This window comes from Coenobita brevimanus, chromosome 1 (assembly GCF_032717465.1).
Source record: "Coenobita brevimanus isolate Jiangsu-jjx chromosome 1, ASM3271746v2, whole genome shotgun sequence".
Lineage (NCBI taxonomy): Eukaryota > Metazoa > Arthropoda > Malacostraca > Decapoda > Coenobitidae > Coenobita > Coenobita brevimanus.
This window is the reverse complement of record NC_136954.1, coordinates 10,539,622-10,546,529: the sequence shown is the minus strand read 5'-3', so window position 1 is coordinate 10,546,529 and position 6,908 is coordinate 10,539,622.

The following is a 6,908-nucleotide window of genomic DNA, read 5'->3' as shown; positions in this document are numbered from 1 at the left end:
AAGGGAGGGGAGGGAAGGGGGAGGAGGGGAAATGGAGGAGGATGAGAGGGGGAAGGAGGAAGATCGAAGAGTTAGGAGGAAGATTGGAGGGGGAGGAGGAAGAGGAGAGAAGAAGGAGGAAGATGGGTGGGGCCGGGAGAAAGATGGGATGGGGAAGAAGGAGTTAGATGGGAGGAGGAAGTAGAGGGGGAGCTTGGGAGGGGGAGGAGAAGGAGGATGGGAGGGGGGAGGAGAAGGAGGATGGGAGGTGGGTGGTGTAGGAGGATGGGAGGGGGACGTGGAGTAAGATGGGAGGGGGACGAGGAGGAGGATGGGAGGGAGACGAGGAGGAGGATGGGAGGGAGACGAGGAGGAGGATGGGAGGGAGACGAGGAGGAGGAGGATGGGAGGGGGACGAGGAGGAGGAGGATGGGAGGGGGACGAGGAGGAGGAGGATGGGAGGGGAAAGGAGGAGGAGGATGGGAGGGGAAGGTGGCGGCGGATGGGCGGGGGATGGAGGAGGAGGATGGGAGAGGGGAAGGAAGGAGGAGGATGGGAGGGGGAAGGGAGGAGGAGGATGGGAGGGGGAAGGAGGAGGGAGGATGGGAGGGGAAAGGAGAAGGAGGATGGGAGGGGGAGGGACGAGGAGGAAGATGGGAGGGGGACGAGGAGGAAGATGGGAGGGGGACGAGAAGGAGGATAGGAGGGGACGGAGGAGGAGGATGGGAGGGGGAGGAGGAGAAGGAAGATGGGAAGGGGAGGAGGAGGAAGACGGGAGGGGAGGAGGAGGAGGAAGACAGGGAGGGGAGGAGGGAGGAAGACGGGAGAGGGAGGAGAAGGAGGATGGGAGGGAGAGGGGGGATGGGAGGAGGAGGAGGAGGAATTAGAGGGCTGAAGGAAGGAAAGGAAGGGAGGGGAGGGGAGGGGAGGGGGGAGGAGATGAGAGGAGGGAATAATAAATGAAGGGGAGGCGGGAGATATTACGGGAGGGAGGTAATTAGGGCGTGGCCTAATTTATAAGTTAATTACTAGATGTACGATGAGACTTATTACCTGGCTGGCCGATGTGTGTGTGTGTGTGTGTGTGTGTGTGTGTCAGGGGATGGGAGTATGGCGCATAAATGTTAGGCTTGACGTTATGAACTCTGACTTGGAAGCAGTAACACACTTTTCATTAATAAATAATACATCAGGGACGAATCAAGGTCTCCCGCCTTTTTTTGTTTTTTTTTTTTTTTTTAGTACACCACTTCAGCCCGAGGATGTCTTTGTTATATCTGGACTATTCTACTCCGTTTGAGAGAGAGAGAGAGAGAGAGAGAGAGAGAGAGAGAGAGAGAGAGAGAGAGAGAGCATCATTATTCTGAATAAAAACACAACAATGACGTACTTTTCCATTTCACTGCTATTTCCAGACGATCTTCCTCGGCTTAGGAGAGCCACCTAGCGATGAAGAGGTTAATGAAGGTTGTTTTCAACTACAGTTCCAAAAGCCTCTAATGACCATAATAAAATCGTCTAATGATACATAATTAAAATGGAAAAGATATCATCGCAGTAATTAAGTCACATGATCCACAAGACTCACCCCAAGATGGCCGGACTTTTCAATGCCAGCAGAGGTAATCCCCGGCCAAATCTTCTCCATGTATAATTCATTCCTCTCGTATGACTGTAGCTACCCTCACCAGCATAATAATCCTGGGAAGGCCCTTTGGAGTCCAACTGGGTAATGTCCGGGAGAAATAGGAGGCACTTTACGAAGAGTCACACGCACACACACACACGCCATCACAGTTTCAACTCGAGTGACGCAGAACAGTGGGAGGAGGAGAGAGCACGGAATCATGGGTAACCAAACGATGGTTAAACATTACAACATTCTCTTATTTTGCAGACCTGTGGGACGGCTCACTGCATTATTAGCACAATAGTACAAACGACCTATGAAACAACCATGGAAATATATGGTAAATACTAAATAAATGCGAGTTGATCGGTGTGAAGTGGTGAGAGAGGGTTCGGAGAACACGAGAGCAAGAGGTGAGAGAAGACTCGGAGGAGACGACAAAACGAGTTACCAAATGCGAGTTTCTATACGATATTTTTGTTTACAAAAGTTATACGAGGTTTCATTCATTAGCAGCACTAAAATAATACAGAAAATCTAAGACGTGCACATTAATTTTGATTATATAAGGCAAAAAAGATAAATGCGAATAGATATGACGCTGAGCTGTCTCGCTACGGTGAAGTGGCAGGATGCAAGAAACCAACTGAGTTTAAATTCTGACATTCCTGTGCAATACTATGGCTAAACAAAGGCTCATGATATCACAAACAGCAACAATATTACACATACAACCTACCAAATGTGTATTTGCCGTGGAAATGTGTGATGACGACGAAGTAAATGGAAGATATATGGCTGTGACAGATGATTCGGTGCTTCGGATCTACCAACCACGGCACGCTCTGGCCTCGGGTATCGCCAGCCCACCACCACCACACCACCACCATCACTTACCTGCATCTCTCTCTCTCTCTCTCTCTCTCTCTCTCTCTCTCTCTCGTAGGCCTGCCTTTTAATATTTCTGATAGTCATTCATTCTCTCTCTCTCTCTCTCTCTCTCTCTCTCTCTCAAAGGCAAAAGAATGATGGGCTACGTTCTGTACGAAGGATGTCAACAGATAACTGCTACAATATAACAAAAAACATTCACTCTCCCTTTCTCTCTCACGGGACATATTAATTTTTCAATATTTTATCATCGTACGGAAATACTCAGTCCTTTCAATCCAGTGATGTATTTTTAGGTTTATTTTCCTGCTACCAAACCACTGCATTTAAGTATAGAGAAACTTTCCTACCTCCAAGGAATAAATATTGCCTTCATTTTCCCCTTAAACGATACACAAAATCAGTGAAGAAAATTGTCTGGAGGAAGGAAAAAAATATTGTAATTAAGTAAAATCACTGAATAACTTTGAATATAACATGAGTAAAGAAAATAAGTCACTGGATTCAAAGCGTTATGTACAACAGTTAACTTCCCTATACTGTAGTTTCCAGTTAGCACTATATCTAACCCCTTCAACATGATTTCCTGGAGCTAAATGCAATAAAAATACTGTGATTTAAACGCTTTTTCCACAAGGTAAATATATTCGACTGGCGGAGCTAAGAATATAGTAGTTATTGTTATCGTTTATTCAGAAAACTCAAACAAAATAATCTACTGCAAGGAAAAAAATATTGAAAATATAATCAATTCAAAAAAGAAGAATATTTTAATTTAGTGGCAGAGATTAAAATAAAAACGTTTTCCTTTTCTAAAATGTAATTATAATTGGTGCGAGGAAGAATTAATACGAAAAAAATACATTTCCAAAATCCAAAAATTATAATCTGACGGTAACACGAGTCAAAAAGGAAAATATGTTACTCTAATGAAAGGATAATGAAAACTTTAACCCCTTCACTACGAAAGGTCTTGGCAAGGTAGATACAACAGTGTGACTGGACCACCAATGACATGCAAAGGAAATCACTGTATTATATGTGTCAGAGGAGACCGGCCACCTGCTTCACTGCCAGAGCTGTGTCCTAAGCATAAGATCATTTAGAGGTAGCCACATCCCCTAAGACTTCTATTCTCTCCAACACTCTCTTCTCTCCTCCCTCCCAATTTTTCTCTCCTGCCCTCCCCATCTCTTTTAAAGTGCCTTACTACACCTTTCTTTTTCTCCTCACCCCTCTCTTCTTTCCTCTCTCCCCATCTCCCTCTACTTCTTTCCCCACACTTTTTATTTTTCTCCCCATCCCTCTCTTCTTTCCCCCTTCCCCATCCCTCTCTACTTCGCTCCCCACACCTCTCTACCTCCCTTCCCATTACTCTCTCCTCCATCCACCTCAATCCCTCTACTTCTCTACCTCCTTTCTTTTCCATATCCCTCTGTACTCCCCTCTCCACCTCTTCTCCCCTCTTCCGCACTCACTCCTCCTCTTTTCTCCTTCCCCCCCAACCCCACTCCTCTTTATTTCCCTCCCTCCTCTCTTTTCTGCTTATTCCACCTTTCCCATGAAGGAAGAGAGAGGGAGGGAGGGAGGGAGAGTTGGGGACGGTAGGGGGGGGGGAATTGGTATTGTCCATTGTCCTGGGTTAATATTTCCCCCTCGGACTCTGGTTTGTGGGGAGGGTTATGCCTTTATTTCTCTCTCTCTCTCTCTCTCTCTCTCTCTCTCTCTCTCTCTCTCTTTCTTCCCCCATTTCTGGCCACTATGCGAGTCATCTCTATATATACATATATTTCTGGAGTGCCCCGGGGTCAATGGCACAGCATTACCTGGGGCTCGAATCCTGGCGCGGGATGGGAGAGGAAGGCTTGGAGATGCTGGAGATGAGTTGGAGATGAGGGAGATAGGAGAAAAAAATGGGAGGAATGAATGGGACAAAAATAAAATGATGGAAAAGAAAGAAAGAAAGGAAAGATAAAGAAAGTGACATGATAAGGTAACAGAATGCAAAAAGGAAAGAACATGAAAAATATTGGCATGAAATGAGTGAAAGAAGAAATGGAGAAAGAGAGAAAAAAAGAAAAGGGAAGAAAAGAGAGAAGGAAGTGAGGATTGGAGGTGATGGAGATGAGAAAGGAGATGGGGAAAGAGAGGAATGAAGGAGGAAGGAAATGAGAAAGGGTGAGGAAAGAAAAGGATGGAAGAGAAGGAGGAAGAGAAAGGAATGAAAAAGAAGGAAGAGCAGGAGGAAGAGAGGTCTGAAACAGTACGAAGAAACAGAATTGTATGAGAGACGAGACAAAATTATGGGGGAAAAGGTAGGGTAGGGAAAAGGAGGAATGGGAAGAGAGACAATGAGAAAGGAAAGATGACAGAAAAGGAGACCAGCGTTTTGAGAGGCGGGATTAGAGGATGGAAAAGTGAGAGAGAGAGAGAGAGAGAGAGAGAGAGAGAGAGAGAGAATATATCCAGAGCATCTACATAAAGTGCCTAGAGAGAAAACTGAACAAGAAAAATAAACATAAAATAGCGGTAGGTTGGCCAATGAAAGCAATGGTAAAAGGCAAGAGCAGAAACCATGGAAGGAATCTGATCTGTAAATGATGAAGGAGTAGAAGTTAAACCACTCTGCAGGAAACGAGAAGAGACAGCAGATAAACAGATAAACAGGAGGCTGAAAGAGGTAACTGTATTAAAAGACAGGAGCACTGAACGTCGTGGGAGTAGCAGAGGTAAATTTTTAAGTAGCAGTAGTAAAAGAAATCAGCAAGGAACCTGTAGCGGGAGGAAATAGCAGGAAGAAAACGGGAGGCTGGAAGAGGTAACTATATATATATATATATATATATATATATATATATATATATATATATATATATATATATATATATATATATATATATATGCAGACTAATTGACCGTCGTGTGGGCCGTAGAGATAAATTTTGAAGAAGCAGAAGTAAAATCATTCAGTAGGCAACCTATAGCGGGAGGAAACAGTAGAAGAACATGGGAGGAAACAGTAGAAGAAAACGGGATACTGGGAGAGGTAACTATGGTAAAATGAAAAAAAAAAAAAACGTCGTGTGAGGCGTTGAGATAAATTCTGAAACAGCGAAAGTAAAATAATTCAGTAGGCAACCTGTAGCGGAAGGAAACAGTGGAAGAAAACGGGATGCAGGGAGAGGTAACTATGGTAAACAAGGGGACGTGCTCACTGACCGTCGTGTGAGTCGTAGAGATAAATTTTGAAGCAGCGAAAGTAAAATAATTCAGTAGGCAACCAGCAGCAGGAGGAAACAGCAGGGAAAAAAAGGGAGGCTGGAAGAGGTAACTATAGAAAAAAAATGCAGACTAATTGACCGTCGTGTGAGTCGTAGAGATAAATTTTGAAGTAGCAGTAGCAAAATCATTCAGTAGGCAACCTGTAGCGGGAGGAAACAGTAGAAGAACATGGGAGGAAATGAAATTAAAAAAAAAAAAAAAAAAAAGCATACTGACCGTCGTGTGGTGGTAGAGATAAATTTTGACGCAGCGAAAGTAAAATAATTCAGTAAGGAAGCAGTAGCGTAAGGAAACGGTGGAAGAAAATGGGATGCTGAGAGAGGTAACTATGGTAAACAAGAGGACGTGCTCACTGACCGTCATTGGAGTCGTAGAGGTATATGATGTGATCCCAGCAGTAGTGGTGGATGACGTCAATGATGGCCTGGTGGTACTCGGGTCTCATTGTGGTGGCGTAGTCCATCAGGCCAGACGACGGGTTCGGTACCTGTACGCCAGAGAAACAGGAGATATTTATTCTGTTTCGATGTATACCGTATTTTCTGTTGACCTCACCATTATATTATTTTTGTCTCGAATATCTATCTATCTATATCTATCTATGTCTACCTATGTCTATATCTATCTTTTGTCTATGTCTATCTAGTTGTCTATCTATCTATCTACCTTCTTATATTATTTTGGTCACACTCTGGTATCTGTAGGAAACCAGATGAAGAGGTGGATAAACATTCTCTCTCTCTTTCTCTCTCTCTCTCTCTCTCACACACACACACACACACACACACACACACACACACACACACACACACAGAGGAAAACTTCCAAGCAAGCATGCCTGGGAAACAGTGCATTCACCTGGATTGAAATATCTGATAAACTGCGTAATCACACCACAAAGTCCCTGACTCATACATTCACGCCAAAAGCAACGTGGGAATTTGCAGCTGGTGAACGTGCGTGTGCGGGATGGAAAAATATATATGTTTTTTGATGTCAGAAAACCATGTCCGGATTTGTCTACGGGCAGCTACTCCCCCTCCCCCTCTTCTCTCTCTCAGGTTTTCCCCTTCCCTACTCCTCCCTCCCCTCCATCCCCTTCCTTCCTTTCACCCTGGTATCTTTC